Source organism: Microcaecilia unicolor, chromosome 2 (assembly GCF_901765095.1).
Source record: "Microcaecilia unicolor chromosome 2, aMicUni1.1, whole genome shotgun sequence".
Classification (NCBI taxonomy): Eukaryota; Metazoa; Chordata; class Amphibia; order Gymnophiona; family Siphonopidae; genus Microcaecilia; species Microcaecilia unicolor.
In genome coordinates this window covers 405,433,969-405,452,850 of record NC_044032.1, presented here as the reverse complement: position 1 = coordinate 405,452,850, position 18,882 = coordinate 405,433,969, and positions in this window count along the sequence as shown.

The window sequence follows — 18,882 nt, the reverse complement described above, 5'->3', positions numbered from 1 at the left end:
GGGAGAAAAAGAGGAGAGACTCTGGATGGAAGTGAGGAGAGAGAAAGGGCAAACGCTGGATGGAAAGGGGGAGAGAAACAGTAAACGGCCAGACAACAAAGGTAGGAAAAAATGAATTTTATTTTTAGTTTAGGATAAAGTAGCTGTGTTAATAAATATAGAAAATGAAAATAAGGTGATATCTTTATTGGACTAATTTTAATACATTTTTGGTTAATGTTTGGAGACCCAACCCTCCTTCCTCATGTCAGAACAGAATACCTTAACAGCAGTATACTGTCCTGACCTGAGGAAAGAGGTTTTGGCATCTGAAAGCTAATTGAAAAATGTATTCAGTCCAATAAAATGGTATCATCATATTTTCATCTTTTGTTTTATTTGCATTTGTTAACCTATAGTATAGTATTAAAATGTCAGTTTTTGAAATTTGCATCTGCTATCTTTATAGTTGCACAGTACAGGGGGACATGCATCACTTTTTCTGCTTCTCTGGAGTTGCACTTTGGCTTTTTGGAAGTTCAGTTTAATATTTGTCTATATATTTTTATACTATGGTGCCGGGGTTCAAAGGTAGGGAAGAATGCTGGATGCCATGGGTGACTATCCAGCTCATTTTCGAAAGTGATCGCTGGCCATTTTCCGACATAAATCGGGAGATGGCCGGCGATCTCGGAAAAGCGGCCAAATCGGTATAATCGAAAGCCGCTTTTTTGCCAACATCGCCGCTTTCCCGTTGCGTCGCCAGCCAAAGTTCAAAGGGGCGTGTTGGCGGTGAAGGCGGGACATAGGCAGGCATGGGCGTGGCTACCAGATGGCCTGCTTTCAGCGATAATGAAAAAAAAAACGGCGATAAGCAGTATATCGCCGGGTTTACTTGGTCTTTTTATGTTCACGACCAAGCCTCAAAAAGGTGCCCCAAATGAACAGATGACCACTGGAGGGAATGGGGGATGACCTCCCCATACTCCCCAGTGGTCACCAACCCCTCCCATACTAAAAAAAATAAAACTAAAAACCTTTTTTGCCAGCCTGTATGCCAGCCTCAAATGCCGTACCCACCTCCATGACAGCAGAATGTGTTGTATCCTCCGATAGCCCTTCCCTGGTTGCGATGTGGCTCTCGGGTGAGTGTGACACCTTTTCTGTTAGGTGCCCTGCAGAGTCACATCAGCAATGCATTGTGGTGGGTGTAGGGTACTGGGCTCTACTCCCATGGTGCTTTCCCCCTTGCTAACTGGGTTCAGAGTGTGCCCTGTTTTTGTTTTCAGTATTCCATGAGGTAGTGGCCATTTTTGTAAGCCAGTTTTAGATCCCTTTCATGTGTCACCCACGTTAGAGAACGTTATTACTTTGAATGTGGTTGAAAGAGGGCATTGTATACCATTCTGCCAGCTCTGACCTACTGCTAATCTCAGTACCAGGGAGACTCTTTGCCAGTGGGGCACAACCTCTGATCTGCAGTTAACTGTGAGTAAACGTGCTTATTCAAATAAAGGACTTTTCCAAAGAGATTAGTCTTCAGGTGTCAACTGGTGTGCCAAGGTTATACAGCAGCAACAAGTCCTAGAGGCCTGTGTGTATGCAGGTCCCTGGAGCACTTTTAGTGGGTACCACAGTGCACTTAAGGCAGGCAGACCCAGGCCCATCCCCCCCTACCTGTAACACTTGTGCTGCTCCAAAACCCACTGTACCCACATGTAGTTGCTCCCTTCACCCCTAAGAGCTTTGGTAGTGTTGGTGGGCTTGGGGGGGGGGGGGGTTTGGGAGCTCAGCACCCAAAGTAAGGGAGCTATGCATGTGGGAGGCTTTTCTGAAATCCACCGCACTGACCCCTAGGGTGCCCAGCTGGTGTCCTGGCATGTCAGGGGGGACAAGTGCACTACAAATGCTGGCTCCTCCCACGACCAAATGCCTTGGATTTCGCCGGGTTGGAGATGGCCAGCATTTTTTTCCATTATCGCTGAAAAACAAACCCAGCCATCTCAAACCCGGCAAACTCCAAGGCATTTGGCCGGGCTAAACCGTATTATCGAAAAAAAAGATGGCCGGCCATCTTTTTCGATAATACAGTTCCAGCCAGCTGTAGCGCCGCCGCCAACATAGATCGCCGGCGATCTATTTGGCCGGCGACGTTCTATAATGCCTCTCCACGGGATATTAGGTAAGTGGAGATGCTGGAGCTGGGGGTAGAGCATGGATGGAGCTGAGGGCGGAGCATAGGCAGGGTTGGGGCAGAGCTTGGCCCCCTCAAACAAAAAAGCATTCTGCTGCCTCTGGATACAGAGGCACTATACTATTCTTGGTCTTATTATGCATCCCATTCCTAATAATTCCTAGCATCCTGTTTTGCATTTTGGGCCACTACCACACACTGAGCAGAAGATTTCAGCATATTGCCTACAATGACACCTAGATATTTTTCTTGAGTGCTGACTCCTAAGGTGGACCATAGCATCAAGTAACTATGATTCAGATTATTCTTCCCAATGTGCATCTCTTTGCATTTGTCCACATTAAATTTCATCTGCCATTTGGATGTACAGTCTGCCAATTTCCTAAGGTCTTCCTGCAAATTTTTCACAGTCCGCATGTGCTTTAAGAACTTTGAATGTTTTAAGAACTTTGAATGCTTTAAGAACTTTGAATAGTTTTGTGTCATCTGCAAATTTAATCTCCTCACTTATTGTTCTGATTTCCAGATCATTTATACAGATCCCTGCAACATTCCTCCATTGAGAAAAATGGCAATTTAACCCTACTATCTGTTTTTTGTACAATAACCAAATCCTAATCCTTCTAATTGACTCATATCCTATGGTTTTTTAAATTTTCTCAGGAGTCGCTCATGAGGAATTTTCTCAAAAGCTTCCTGAAAATGTAGATACAGTACATCAACCAGCTCACCTTTATCCACATGTTTATTTACACTTTCAAAGAAATGAAGCAATTGGTAAGGCAAGACTTCCTTTGCCTAAACCCATGCTGACTCTGTCCCATTAAACCACGTTTGTCTACGTGTTCTGTAATTTTATTATTTATAATAGTTTCCACTATTTTGCCTGGCACTGAAGTTAGGCTTACTGGTCTGTAATTTCCCAGATGACCCCTGGATCCCTTTTTAACAATTGGTGTCATATTGGCCACCCTCCAATCTTCAAGTACTATGGATGTTTTCAACAACTGGTTAGAGATTACTAACTGCTGATCAGCAATTTCATGTTTGAGTTCTTTCAGTACCCTTGGATGCATGCCATCTGGTCCAGGCGATTTATCACTCTTTAATTTGTCTATTTGGCTCAGTACATCTTCCAGGTTCACCAAGATTTCTTTCAGTTCCTCCGCATCATCATCCTTGAAAACCATTTCCTGTACAGGTAGATTTCTTACATCTTTTGCAAAGACCAAAGCAAAGAATTCATTCAATCTTTCTGCTATGGCCTTGTCCTCCCTTTGTGCCCCTTTTGCTCCTTCACGTTCTAACAGTCCCATGGATTCCCTTACAGGCTTTCTGCTTCTGATGTACCTGAAAAAGGTGTTACATAAGTACATATAAGTACATAAGTATTGCATACTGGGAAAGACCAAAGCCCAGCATCCTGTTTCCAACAGTGGCCAATCCAGGTCACAAATACCTGGCAAGATCCCAAAAAAGTACAAAACATTATATACTGCTTATCCCAGAAATAGTGGATTTTCCCCAAGTCCTTTTAATAATGGTTTAAGGACTTTTCCTTTAGGAAGCCGTCCAAACCTGTTTTAAACTCCGCATTTGTGGGTAGTGAGTTTTGTGTGTGTGTGTGGGGGGGGGGGGTTGGGGGGGCTCAGCACCCAAAGTAAGGGAGCTATGCATGTGGGAGGTTTTTCTGAAGTCCACCGCACTGACCCCTAGGGTGCCCAGCTGGTGTCCTGGCATGTCAGGGGGACCAGTGTGCTACAAATGCTGGCTCCTCCCACGACCAAATGCCTTGGATTTCGCCAGGTGGGAGATGGCCGGCATTTTTTTCCATTATCGCTGAAAAACAAACCCGGCCATCTCAAACCTGGCAAACTCCAAGGCATTTGGCCAGGCTAAACTGTATTATCGAAAAAAAAGATGGCCGGCCATCTTTTTCGATAATACAGTTCCGGCCAGCTGTAGCGCCACCGCTAACATAGATCGCCGGCGATCTATTTGGCCGGCAACGTTCGATTATGCCCCTCCACGTGGCTTAGTAAAAGGGCCCCCAAAGTTTCTCTCTCTCTCTCTTAATTCCCCTTCCCTGAAAATCTGCATATTTGTTTTAGGGAAGTCTGAAAAGTATGGCAAATTGTGAGCTGGACTCCTCTGGCTATTTTTTCCAGTGGTTTTATTTGTCTTTAATGAGGATCTTTGAACAGACATCACATTTTAGTGTCTAATTCACAGGCTCTCTAAGTGGTTACAAATAAGTACTAAGATGGATAATACATGAAATAGGTTAGAGGATTTTTTTTGTTCTATCAGTAAAAAAACAGCCCCATTAATAATAATCTGATAAGTGACCACAATATGTAATATAGCAAGATAAGTGATAATACTGATCCATTTGACCATATGTTGGTAAAATGCTAAATGAACAGTAATAATTTTCTCTTTCTCTTTTTTCTTTCAGGGAAACAGAGAATGAAAACTGGTTTTCTAGCCAGATAACTATGCAATCTAAAAAATACTCTTGAAAATTAGTGGTGATTCTCCTTTGAATAAATGCATTCATTTCAGCAGCCACCTTTCTGGGTCTTTTTTATTTATTTATTTATTTATTTATTTATGTATGTATTTATTCTGTTTGATTATATGGTCTGCCCACCAGTGTAATTTGTCTGCTTATGTTGGGGGAGCAATGGGTATGAAAGTCATATTGGCAGTGGGGCAGGAGAGGAGGACCATTTCAACATTCATACCTGCAATATTGGGGGGGGGGGGGGGAGTGCTCCCCCATGCACACCCAAAACTTTACCTATGGGCCTGTCATTAAAGCTTAAGGTATATTACAAGTTGGTCATCATGGCAATTGAAGCATATATAATTCTTATCTATGCTAAGAAAAAAATTGGAAGTCAATAAGAATATTTATTTATTAGCCATTCAAGATGGTTTACAAATAAAAATAAATATAAACTACAAAACTCACATATACAAATTAAAATAAGTAAAAACATACACCAACACTTCCTCTAGGAAATAAATAAAATCTCAAAGCCTTTCTGAAGCCAGAAATGGTTGTCACATTTCTCACCTCATCTCATCTCATCTGTCAAATTATTCTACTCTGTCACAGAATATCTTTTGGTGTTCCAAAAACTACCAACCAGGTAAACCTCCAGGTCGATTTTCAAAGGGAAATATCTGGATAACTGCCACAATTATTTAAATATTTCTCTTAGCCACTGCACTATGCAGATAGTGCTGGTGGATATCTTTACAGACCACTTCAGGCCAGTGTGGTGTGAGGATGGAGCAGAGCGTTTATTTATTTATTGGGATGTTTTAACTGCCTTTATGAAGAGATTCATCCAAGGTACAGTTTAACATAAAACTTACAATTTTGTTAACAGCATAACATTAGTAAAATGATCAAACATAAATACAATAAATTAAGTAAACTTGGAAATGGCAAATTGAAACCTAGTAATAGGACTAACATGAAACAGTATCAGAATTATTAACATTTAGCACCACTATGGAACAATCATATAACCAAATATGATAAATGTCAGTTACCATACAAATGATACCATAACAGCATGGAAGAACATTCAAATGGAATAATATATCAGCAAAATATCAATGAACCACCTAACAAGCATGCACGAGAACATTCAAATAGGATAAATATGATGCTAATGCTGTTCCTTCAGTACAATGAAACATCTGAGTAGGTAGCCAAGGGGGCAACTGGATTTATATAGATGGGGACAAGGTGGGTAACACAAAGTCAACTGGGATATACGGATGTGTGGCTAAACTTAAGGAACATCATATGTACAGAAGTAAGATATGAGGAACTGGTCTAAGGTATAGGGCGTGCAGCAAGCTAGTCCAGGAGCAGAATGAGTGTGAATAGCCAGACTTTCACCTGTTTCCTGAAGTTGTGTAGGGTGACATAAAGCTGCTGTGTGACTATTTTCCCTTCACTGAATAAAAAATCTTGTGTGCATAAAGCATAGTATGATTACTGTATTAGAGGTTGCAAGGAGAGGGTGGGGTGGTCAGACATACAAGGCAAAAGGTGTGACAAGACCAGGTTATCTCTTCTGAACTGGACTATAGCAAGTGCTAACTCTGCACTTCATCAAGCTCCAGAACCTGTTTTCCTTACATAGGGGCCCTTTTACAAAGTGATGGTAAGCCCAATGCGGTCTTACTGCAGGCTAAAACTGAACTACTGTCGGGACAACATGGCCACTACTACTACTACTACTACTATTTAGCATTTCTATAGCCACCGGCAATTGTTCTAGATAGAGCGCACGCCACTTCCGGCACGCCCTGAAAATTGTTTTGTGTGTAGTGTGGCACCAACCTGTCAGTAATTGGGTATCACCGCCTGCTGCCCTGTTACTGTGGGAGCCCTGTGGGAGCCACTGAGGTGGCGGTAAGTGTTCCCCGCCGCATGGATGAGTTATCTTACCGCATGGCCATATTTTGGGAGGGCTTTTTACCTGCTGCAGTAAAAAGGGCCCTGGTACACGGGAAAAATGGCCCTTGCTACTACTGCAAGGCCCTTTTTCATGCAGCTTAGTAAAAGGACCCCAAAATGAATTCTCTCTGCCTTCATCATCCAGCCCCTCCAGTGGCAGAATTGTAACAGCATGACACACTCCCAAACTTCACTCTTCTCCATTGAACTTGGCTGATCCTCCTTCTTCCTCATGTCTTTTCTTCTCTCTTACTCTCAAACTTGAGCACTAGTGAAGAATGATCTTGGCAAAAAATAGTCAGGATTAGGTGGGACTCTGGGTTGTTTTTTTCAGCTGCCAATATCAAGCACAGCCTGCAGCTGATACCCAGAGAATAGAGGAAGATTGACAAAGAAGTGAAATCAATACACTGTGAAAGAAACTTACACATTTTCAGAGACATTATGAACGCATGGTTTGTGCACACACATGGCAACATTATCGCAGGATGCCTCAGCGCATCTCGCAGTAAGTCCTTTTAAACTGTGGTAGGCATGTGCTAGTGCTTGCCGCAGCTTAATAAAAGGAGCCCATAGTCCATAACAATTTACTGGCTGCGTCACCAGACTTACATCATGCACGTTCTGGCTTACAACATTTGTTTCAATTTCTGCGACTCGAGTATACCAGGGAGACTTGTTAATTCTAGCAGATTTTCTGACAATCACAGGTAAAATAACATCCAAAGTGCTTAATACAAAATTATTCCAATCCAACAACATTGTATCTAAAGTGGCTAACTCTAAGGGGGTGTGCTAACAGATTTAGCTCGCCAGGTTTCCACTACATAGGCAAAATCGACATCAAAGTCACCTATCAGGTCCTTTTATAAAAATATCTTGTTACAAAGAGACCTAGCAGGAGGATTTGAATAAAAGATTGAACAAACTATCCGATCCCCACAAAATATTGTTCCTGATCCTGAGTTTTCAATTACTGGTTAAAACAACCAGTATATTGAAATCTGGAGACCCGTGTCTCCCACCTTTGTCCCAACTAATCCCAATAAACAAATGTAGAAAAAAAAAAGAACCAATGCATGACTAAAGAGAAGTTAAACTAACATCAATGAAGCTAATAAAAGTTTCTCAAAACAAATACACAATCACTTACTACTACTACTACTAATAGCATTTATATAGTGCTACCAGACGCACGCAGCGCTGAACACTTCAACACTTGACATAGAGAGACAGTCCCTGCTCAAAGAGCTTACAATCTAGGTAAAACGGACAGACAAGACATTATGGGCAAGGGAAATTACAGGGTAAACGGAGGGCAAATGAGTAGCGGTTAGAGATTAATTTACTTACATTTCTATAGTATTCAAGACCAGTGGCTCCCCAAGGAGCTTAATAAGGGGCACTCATCTTCGGCTCATGCATTCTGGGGTCCTTTTACTAAGCTGCAGAAAAAAGGGCACTGTGGTAGTGGTGGGGGGCCATTTGTTCTGCACACCAGGGCCATTTTTACTGCAGTGGATAAAATGCCCCCCCCCCCAAAGGCACGCATTAAGATAATCCTTACTGTGTGGCCATGCAGCGGGAAGCACTTACTGCCACCCGTTGAGGTGGTGGTATGGGCTCCCACAGTAACCCAGCCATAACTTGGCAGTGTGCAGCAAAGCCCGATTACCACCTGGCTAGCGCCATGCTAAAAAATTCCGGAGCACTGGAAATGGCGCACAATCCAGCCAGAACTAATTGGGCCAGTGGTAGTTTCTGATTAGTGAATGGTAAGCCCATGTTGGGCTTACTGCTGCTTTGTAAATGACTCCCTCTGTGAGCTGCTGCCAGAATCCAAGTATCATGAAATAGTCCCAATTAAATTTAGGGCCCATTTTACCAATCTGAGGCAAAAGGGGGCCAGCGTTAGCGTCGGCGCATTTTTTATACGTGAGTTGAGGCCCCCTTTTACCACAGCTGGTAAAAGAGAAGTCTTGCTTTCCTATAGGAAATGGCCGGGTGGCAAGTAAAGCACTTGCCGTGTGGCCATTTCGGGGGGACGCACTTACCGCCACCCATTGAGGTGGCAGTAAGGGCTTCTGCATTAACCTGGTGGTAACCGGGCAGCACTTGGCACTGCCCGATTACTGCTGGGTACACTCCGACACTAGAAAAATAAATACATTTTTGTAGCACCGGAAATGACGGTGCGCTAGGGGTGTAGAGTACCGCTGGGCTGCTGCGGTAGCCCTGCGGTACTTCCTGTATAGTGAGCAGTAAATATACAAACAAAAAAAAGCAACACTGGGCCTTCAAGACTGAGAGAACAGGAGTCCTTTATTAGCAGGTGACCCGACCCGCCGTGTTTCGGCGTTAAACAACGCATGCCTCAGGGGTCAGGGTTTGATTGTGCAGTATGCAAAATATATCAGTCTAATGCCTCAAGTGATGTAAAGGTTCTTCAAAAGTGAGTGTGTCTGTCGAAAATTACAGCTGCAATGTTAAGATAAAGCTCCTGTAACAGCCTATTGCTTGCAACTAATGCCAAGAAAACTTTTGATAAGAGTACATTAGAGCTTCATGCACTGAGTCATGGCAAAAGAGGGGTTGGGTCCCCATTTCTGTTTTTGAGTTTGAGCATTACATAATGAGCCCTAGGTGGAAATAATTCCCATCTATTTGGATTAAAGAGAAGTACTAGACAGCAATGTCCTTTGTCACACCCTCTTTTTTTGCACTGATGATGGAACCCCTATTTTATAGGGTTAGAGAAAATCCCAGGAGTGCAAATGTTTAGGGGAGAACATAAAATAGCAATGTTCTCAATGTGCTGCTGATGTTGATACTCCCTATTAACCCTCCAAATTTTAATTCAAGTGGTAGAAGCACCACAGCACTGTGTTTTAAAGTGAATGCTAACAACACTAAATTTTTGAATACAAACTTGCAGCAGTTTGTGAGCAGCTCAGGGAGATCTTCCCATTCAAGTTGATTTAGGGTCACAGTAGATACCTCAGGGTAAATCTTATGACGACAAAAGGGGCAATGTATGGAGCAACTTAACCAATAATTCAAATGTTATATAGAGACATTCAGATTTGGCTAAAATTAACCATATCATAGCTGGACAGAGTAGATTATTATATCTTTTTTAAGTTCTTTTGGTAGAAGTACCTAAAAGAGCATTAAATGATTTGCAAAGCCATCTTTTGCAGTTAATAAGGTGCTACAAAAAGCCAAGATGAGCAAATAGGGTGTTGTATGCAAGTACCTAGAATTGAGTGTTTGGGGTTCCCAACTTTGGGTGATATTATTGGGCTCATTTTTGAAAGAGAAGGGCGCCCATCTTTCGACACAAATCGGGAGATGGGCGTCCTTCTCCCAGGGTCGCCCAAATGAGCATAATCGAAAGCTGATTTTGGGCGCCCTCAACTGCTTTCCGTCACGGGGACAACCAAAGTTCAAGGAGGCATGTCGGAAGCGTGCTGGGGCGTGCTTAACACATGGGCGTCCTCGGCTGATAATGGAAAAAAGAAGGGCATCCCTGACGAACACTTGGTCGACTTTACTTGGTCCTTTTTTTTTTACGTCCAAGCCACAAAAATGTGCCCTAAATGACCAGATGACCACCTTAGGGAATCGGGATGACCTCCCCTACTCCCCCAGTGGTCACTAACGCCCTCCCACCCTCAAACTTTTTTTAAAAATATTTTCCAGGCTCTATGCCAGCCTCAAATATCATACCCAGCTCCATGACAGCAGTATGCAGGTCCCTGGAGCAGTTTTAGTGTGTGCGGTGCACTTCAGGCAGGCAGACCCAGGCCCACCCCCTCCCCCTACCTGTTATACTTGTGGTGGTAAATGTGAGCCCTTCAAAACCCACCAGAAATCCACTGTACCCACATCTAGGTGCCCCCCTTCATCCCTAAGGTCTATGGTAATGGTGTACTGTTGTGGGGAGTGGGTTGGGGGGGGGTTGGGGGGGCTCAGCACACAAGGTAAGGGAGCTATGCACCTGGGAGCTTTTTCTGAAGTCCACTGCAGTGCCCCCTAGGGCGCCAGGTTGGTGTCCTGGCATGTCAGGGGGACCAGTGCACTATGAATGCTGGCTCCTCCCATGACCAAAGGGCTTGCATTTGGTCGTTTCTGAGATGGGCGTCCTTGGTTTCCATTATCGCCGAAAATCGGGGACAACCATCTCTAGGGACGACCATCTCTAAGGTCGACCTAAATGTGGAGATTTGGGCATCCCCGACCGTATTATCGAAACAAAAGATGACCGCCCATCTTGTTTCGATAATACGGGCTTCCCCGCCCCTTCGCAGGGATGTCCTGTGAAGGCGCCCTCAGGAAAGCTTGGGCACCCCGTTTGATTATGTCCCTCCACTTTACCTCTCAAGTGAAACAGTGGTTGAATGGAGTACGTTAGGGAGGGAAAGGATTTGTAGGTAGAGTAAGCATTGATGAGTAAAAACAGACTATTTGGGCTCCGGTGGATGCCATGAAAGTATAGATCCTATAAGAGAGGAGGGGAGCCCTGTAGTGTATCATACTATCTGCTTGTGGGATCAAATGTTTCTGGAATGGAAAGGAAGAGTTTTCTTCACATAAGCATAGGAAAAGCCATACTGGGTCAGACCGATGGTCCATCTTGCCTAGTATCCTGTTTCCAACTGTGGCCAAGCCAAGTCACAAGTACCTGGTAGAAACCCAAATAATGGCAACATTCCATGCTACCAATCCCAGGGCAAGCAGTTGCTTCTCCATGTCTGTCTCAATAGCAGTGGCGTTCCTAGGGGGGGCGGTGGGTGCGGTCCGCCCCGGGTGCACGCCGCCAGGGGGGTGCCGCGCGCACCTGTCCTCCGTTGTTTTATGCTTCTCTGCCCCGGAACAGGTTACTTCATGTTCCGGGGCAGAGAAGAAGCATGGAACAACGGAGGGCAGGCGCGCGCGGCACCCCCCCCCCGGCGGCGTGCACCCAGGGGGCGGGGCGAATCGGCGATCCGCCCCAGGTGCCAGCCCCCTAGGAACGCCACTGCTTAATAGTAAACTATGGATTTTTCCTCCAGGTCTTGTCCAAACCTTTTTTAAACCCAGAAGCGTAAACCGCTGTTACCACATCCTCCGGTAAAGAGTTCCAGAGCTTAACTATTCCTTGAGAAAAAATATATATTCCCTCCTATTTGTTTTAAAATTATTTCCATGTAATTTCCTTTAGTGTCCCTTAGTGTTTCTAATTTTGGAAGCAGTAAAAAATCAATTCACTTCTACAACACTCAGGATTTTGTAGATCTCAATCATATCTTCCCTTAGCCATGTCTTTTCTAAGCTGAAGAGCCCCAACCTCTTTAACCTTTCCTTATACGAGAGGAGTTTCATCTCGTTTATCATTTTGGTTGCTCTTCTTTAAACCTTTTCTAATTCCACTATATCTTTTTTGAGATACGACAACCAGAACTGAATGCAATTCTCAAGGTGAGGTCACACCACAGAGCGATACAGAGGCATTATAGTATTTTCAGACTTATTTACCATCCCTTTCCTAATAATTTCTAGCATTCTGTTAGCATTTTTGACTGCCGCACACTGAGCAGAAGATTTCAGCATATTATCTATGACACCTAGATCTTTTTCTTGAGTACTGACCCCAAGATGGACCCTTGCATCAGGTAACAATGATTCAGATTATTCTTCCCAATATGCATCTCTTTGCATTTGTCCACATTAAATTTCATCTGCTATAAATTTCGTCTTCCAATTTCCTAAGATCTTCCTGCAATTTTTCACAATCTGCATGTGTTTTAATAACCTTGAATAGTTTTGTGTCATCTGCAAATGTAATCACTTCACTCATCGTTCCAATTTCCAGATCATTTATAAATATATTAAATAGCACCGGTCCCAATACTGATCCCTGTGACACTCCACTATTCACCTTCCTCCATTGAAAGAAATGACCATTTAACCCTATTCTTTATTTTCTGTCCAATAACCAATTCCTAATCCACACCAGAACATTGCCTCCTATCCCATGACTTTTTAATTTTCTCAGGGTCTCTCATGAAGAACTTTGTCAAAAGCTTTCTGAAAATCTAGATAGACTACAACAACTGGCTCACCTTTATCCATATGTTTATTCATGCCTTCAAAGAAATGAAGCAAATTGGTGAGGCAAAACTTCCCTTGGCTGAACCGATTCTGACTCTGTCCCATTAAACTATGTTTATTTATGTGTTCTGTAATTTTACTCTTTATAATAGTTTCCAGTATTTTACCGAGCACTGGCGTCAGGATTACTGGTCTGCAATTTCTCATATCATCCCTGGATCCCTTTTTAAAAATCATTGTTACATTGCCCACCCTCCAATGTTCAGGTACTACAGGCAATTTTAATGACAGATTATATATTACAAATGGCAGATCAGCAATTTCATGCTTGAGTTCTTTGAGTACACTTGGTTGTATGCTATCCGGTCCAGGTGATTTACTACTCTTTAATTTGTCAGATTGGCTCAGTACGTCTTCCAGTTCACCCAGATTTCTTCCACATCATCACCCTTGAAAACCATTTCCAGTACAGGTAGATTTCCTATATCTTCTTCCGTAAAGACCGAAACAAAGAATTCATTCAGTTTCTCTGCTATGGCCTTGTCGTCCCTGAGTGCCTCTTTTGCTCCTTCGTGATCTAACAGTCCCAAGAATTCTCTCATAGGCTTTCTGCTTCTAATGAACCTGAACAAGTTGTTACTATGAGTTTTAGATTCTGTGGCAAGTTTCTCTTCATATTCTTTTTTAGCCTTCTTTATTAATGCTTTGCATCTGACATGCTAGTGTTTCTTTATTTGGGTCCTTTTTCCATTCTTTGGAGGACATTGTTTTGGCTGTAATAGCCTCTTTCACTTCACCTTTTAACCATGCTGGCTGTAAATATGTGGAATACATGTAGTTTGGGTTTCGAAGATGGTATTTTTGAACAATGTTCATGCCTGATTTAGTGTCCTAACTTTTAGAGCCACTCCTTTTAGCTTCTTTTTATCCACTGTCCTGATTTTCTTATAGTCCCTTTTCAAAAATTAAATGCAGCGACAGCAGATTTCCTTTGTGACTTCATTCCAGATAGTAGCTCAAACTTGATCATGTTATGATCACTGTTTCCCAGGGTACCCAACACCATTACCTCTAGTACCAGATCTAAAATGGCTCTCCCCTCTTGTCAGTTCCTGGACCAGTTGCTCCGAGAAGCAGTCATTTATTACTTCTAGAAATATTATCTCCCTGGGGGTTCGTGACGCCACCGCACCAAGATGGCTGCCTGAGTGAAGAGCTCCAGTGGTCCCACCACAGAAAGCAATAAATAAAGCACCGAAGTGAGCAAAATAGTGCAGCACGCAAGCAAAAGAAGCATTGGAACATCATGGGAACCAATTAAACATGGCCACACAAATGCCAAAGCAGTCGCTGGCGAGCTTCGCCTATACGGGCCCTAGTACATAGACAACACAGGCCGCTACACAGGGAAAAATATGGCGGAGGTGTGTGCAAATGAGACGTCGGCGTCTCAGCAAGAAGAACGGGGATCTCCACCACTCTTCACTCCCAGCGAAAGTCAGGGGAACGAGACAGAGCCGATGATCGAGATCCGTGAGTTTTGAAGGAAATCACGGGAGAACTTAAGGCACTACAATCTGATTTCAACACTTTAGGGGCAGACCTCCGTGGCAAAATAGCAACTCTGGGGCAACGCGTAGTGGAAACGGAGGACCGCCTGGATGAGCACATGGAAATGATACAAGCAATAACGGAGCAGGAGGGGGAGGATAAGAAAAACCTACAGCAAGTATGGGATAAGCTGGAGGACATTGAAAACAGGAGCAGGAGGCATAATATCAGGCTCCGTGGCATTCCAGAAACCCCCCTGTATGCAAACTGTGAATCAGCAATCCAACAAGTGGCCAGCGCCCTGCTGAAAGAATGCCAAGTTGCACTAGAACCATCGGATACTGGGATAGAGCAGGCCCACAGATCTCTAGGCATAGGGTTACCATATGGCTCCAGAAAAAGGAGGACGGATTGAGCCAGCCGGGTTTTACTTCCATTGCTTTCAATGGAAAGCAATGGAAGTAAAACCCGGCTGGCTCAATCCGTCCTCCTTTTTCTGGAGCCATATGGTAACCCTACCTAGGCACAACTAGAAATAATCTACCGAGAGATATAATAGCCTGCTTTGTGGACTTTAAAACAAAGGAGAAAATAATGCAAGCAGCGCAGGAGCACCCAGAATTTACATGGGACTCACATCTGATTCAACTCTAACAAGATCTGGCGGTTTCCACGCTCCGCTGACGGGCGGAACTCCGACCAATTACACAATACCTTCGCTCACAAAACATCAAATACAGATGGTGTTACCCATTCGTGCTACGGTTTTATAAAGAGGGCAAACTGCACCAAATCAAAGAAGCGGCTGAAGCAGCGTTAATCTTTCCAGGCCAAGACTTGAATACCGTGACCGTGCCAAGACAGAAGACTGGAGCAGGCCGAATGGAACGACCAAGATGGCAGCGTGTGACATCAGGGAAAGGAAGACTGCAATGCCAACAGTCCGATGCAACCTTGCAGAGAGGAGAACTGGCAAAAACCTAAGAGTGGGCAGAATGACCCAGCTATATGAGACACAATGTACTGTGAGTAATTCATGAGCCAAACAGGGCCTGGATATCCCAACGGGCTTACAGTCAAGACTAACTGTTTTCCAAAATGACTGAGTTAATTGAAGTAAGGTATTGAATGATGTTCTAAGTTTATTGGTTAAAGCTGTATATGACTTGAAGTTAACTTATGTTTGAATGAAGCATAAAATGCATTAGGTGCGACATGTAGTAATTTAGCGATGGGATGCGGGGAGGCCACATAGTCCCCTGAAACACTGGCCTAGAAATGGAGGGTGATATTTGGATTGGGAGAGGGTTTGGCGGGGGGAAAATAAGGATGAATGTAAGACAAACAGGGATTAGGTCTCCTGGTAGCCAGCAATATAGACCCGATGACATGAGGATAAGTATATGTGACATTAGTGAGAAATATGGGTACCATTGAGCTACTCACTATTAATGTAAAGGGGCTTAACTCACCAGCAAAAAGACAACTTCTCTTTAAGGAGGCAATGCGGCTAAGATCAGATATTATATTTGCCCAAGAAACACACCTGCTGCCTACACAGGAAAGAGTGTGCACACATAGACACTATAGGGAGATATATTTTGCATCAAATCATATTAATTAAAAAAAAGGAGTTATGATAGCTCTGACAGGAAGACTACCTTGGCAGCGCATAGTGAGAGATAAGGGTAGACGATATATTTTATTAATCATACGACTGGCAATAGAGACATTCACTATGTTGAACATTTATGCCCCTAATGAGAAACAAGGCTCTTTCTATGAGGAGCTGTCAGAACTCTTGGCAAGGAATATTACTACTACTACTACTATTTAGCATTTCTATAGCGCTACAAGGCTTACGCAGCGCTGCACAAACATAGAAGAAAGACAGGGGAATTGATGATAGGGGGAGATTTTAACCTCACCCCACACCCATCTATGGATAATTCAAATAAATAAATACAATATGCTAGGACAGATAGGGCAAAACTACATAAATTTATAAACTACTGGCAGCTGATAGACATATGGCAGCACTTCAACCCGCTATCTTGTAGCTACACCTATTACTCAGCGGTACATACATCATATTCATGAATAGACCTTTGGCTAGGGGGACAAACCTTAATACAGAAAGTACAAAGTGTACATATACAGAGCAGAATGTGGTCAAACCTTGCACCTCTCACGCTACAACTAAAGAGTGCAACAGCTAGGGCAATAAAACCAGCATGGCGTATAGACGACAGCTTACTAGCAGACCCAAATGTAGTAAAGCAATTAGAGAATGACATAAAGAATTACCTTATAAATAATGATACGGGGGGAGTGAGCGAAGAAACACTATGGGAAAGCCTCAAGGCAGTTGTGAGAGGACAGATAATATCTACAAATATACAAGGCTAGACAAAAAAAGAATAAAAACACAACAGCTGCATAAAGAGCTTGACCACTTACAAACTATAGTAGCTAAAGGGCCACATGCCCCAAATTTAGCTAGGCGCTGCCAAAAAGTACAACTAGAACTACGGGAACTTCAACTAGCGGAAGTGGCGGAGACCCTTCAGAGAACGCAACAGCAATACTTTGAGTTCGGCAATAAAGCTTCGCGATTACTAGCACATAAATTAAAGAAACAACAGATGAAAAATCATATACATGTAATTGAAGACACTATAGGGAAACGATTGACCACAACAGAAGACATTAAACGAGCCTACGCCTGGAATAAACTTCCTGAGCCCCTACGTCTTGCCCCATCCTTGGCCACCTTTAAATCTAGACTGAAAGCCCACCTCTTTAACATTGCTTTTGACTCGTAACCACTTGTAACCACTCCCCTCCACCTACCCTCCTCTCTTCCTTCCCGTTCACATTAATTGATTTAATTTGCTTACTTTATTTTTTTTTTGTCTATTAGATTGTAAGCTCTTTGAGCAGGGGCTGTCTTTCTTCTATGTTTGTGCAGCGCTGCGTACGCCTTGTAGCGCTATAGAAATGCTAAATAGTAGTAGTAGTAGTAGTAGTTTTATCAAAATTTATATACAGATGATATAAAACCGGGGACTCGGGCGATCCAGGATTACTTGGCAGAAATAGAGCTCCCCCAAATTGACCCGAATCAGAATGAGGCACTTTCTACACCCATCTCATTAGAGGAAGTCCAGTGGGCCATCCGTAACCTACCCAATGGAAAAGCCCCAGGACCAGATGGGTTTACAAATAGGTTTTATAAATGTTTTGGGAAAATTTTGGCGCCCCTCTTGGTTCGGGTTTTGAATGCGATAGAACATCAAGTAGAATTGCCGCACTCATGGCAACTAGCTCATATTAGCATACTGTTGAAACCAGGGAAAGATCTGAAACAATGCGGATCATATCGGCCCATATCATTGCTAGATACAGATTATAAAATATTCATGAAAATATTAGCTAAATGATTGCAGAGGCTTATGCCGAGCCTAGTACAAGATGATCAAACGGGATTCATAGAGGGCAGACAAACATTCGATAATATCAGGAGAGCATTACATATAATACATGAAGCCAATAACAAAGAACATCCAACGATCTTGCTCTCCCTCGACGCTGAGAAAGCGTTCGATAGAGTGCATTGGCCCTATATGTTTGGAGTTCTACATAAGATAGGCATGATGGGGCGATATATAACATGGCTACATCATCTATATGATAAGCCACTAGCGGCACTGAAGATAAATGGTGAATGCTCGGCCACCTTTGCCCTAGAAAGGGGACACGGCAGGGCTGTGCGTTGTCTCCTCTATTATTTGCCCTCACAATGGAACTTCTGGCACAGGTAATTCAAACAAATGAGGCTATACAAGGGCTACGCATAGGACAAAAGGTCCATAAAATTATGATGTTTGCAGATGACATACTATTAACACTAAGAAATCCTAATAGATCATTATGCGACACTGAACATAGCTTGCACCAATTTGGACAGATAGCAGGGTTTAAAATACATATGACTAAGTCAGAAATAATGGGGCTTAACATAAATGCGGAGGAAACCAGTACTATACAAGAATGATTCCCCTTTAGATGGACAGATCGCTTTCTTCGATAACTAGGAGTGAATTTAACCCCGCACTTGAAGGATATTTTGAGGCAAACTTTCCCGCAAAACTGCGGAAATATTCCAAGAGTTAGATAAGTGGGAAGGGATGGAGTTGTCATGGATAGGACGGATACAAGCAATAAAAATGATGGTACTACCTAAAATCTTATCTCTTCCTGGCACTTCCACTCCCGATACCCAAAATATTTTTTAGGCAGCTAAAGCGTAAAATATTTGCATTTATATGGCAAAATAAACCCCCGAGGGTACGAGCAGAAATGCTTTACCAAACCAAAAAGAAAGGGGGGCATGGGAGTACCAGATTTCTTCCGATATTTTCAAGCGGCACAGCTGAGACTGTTAGTAGCCTGGGTTAATGAGGAGAGAAAACCTTGGCTTCAAATAGAAAAGCACTGTATAGGACTTAACCATCCGGCCACTTTACTATGGCTCCCTATCCAACAGTTTAAAGCAATGGCTACACTACTCCCCACG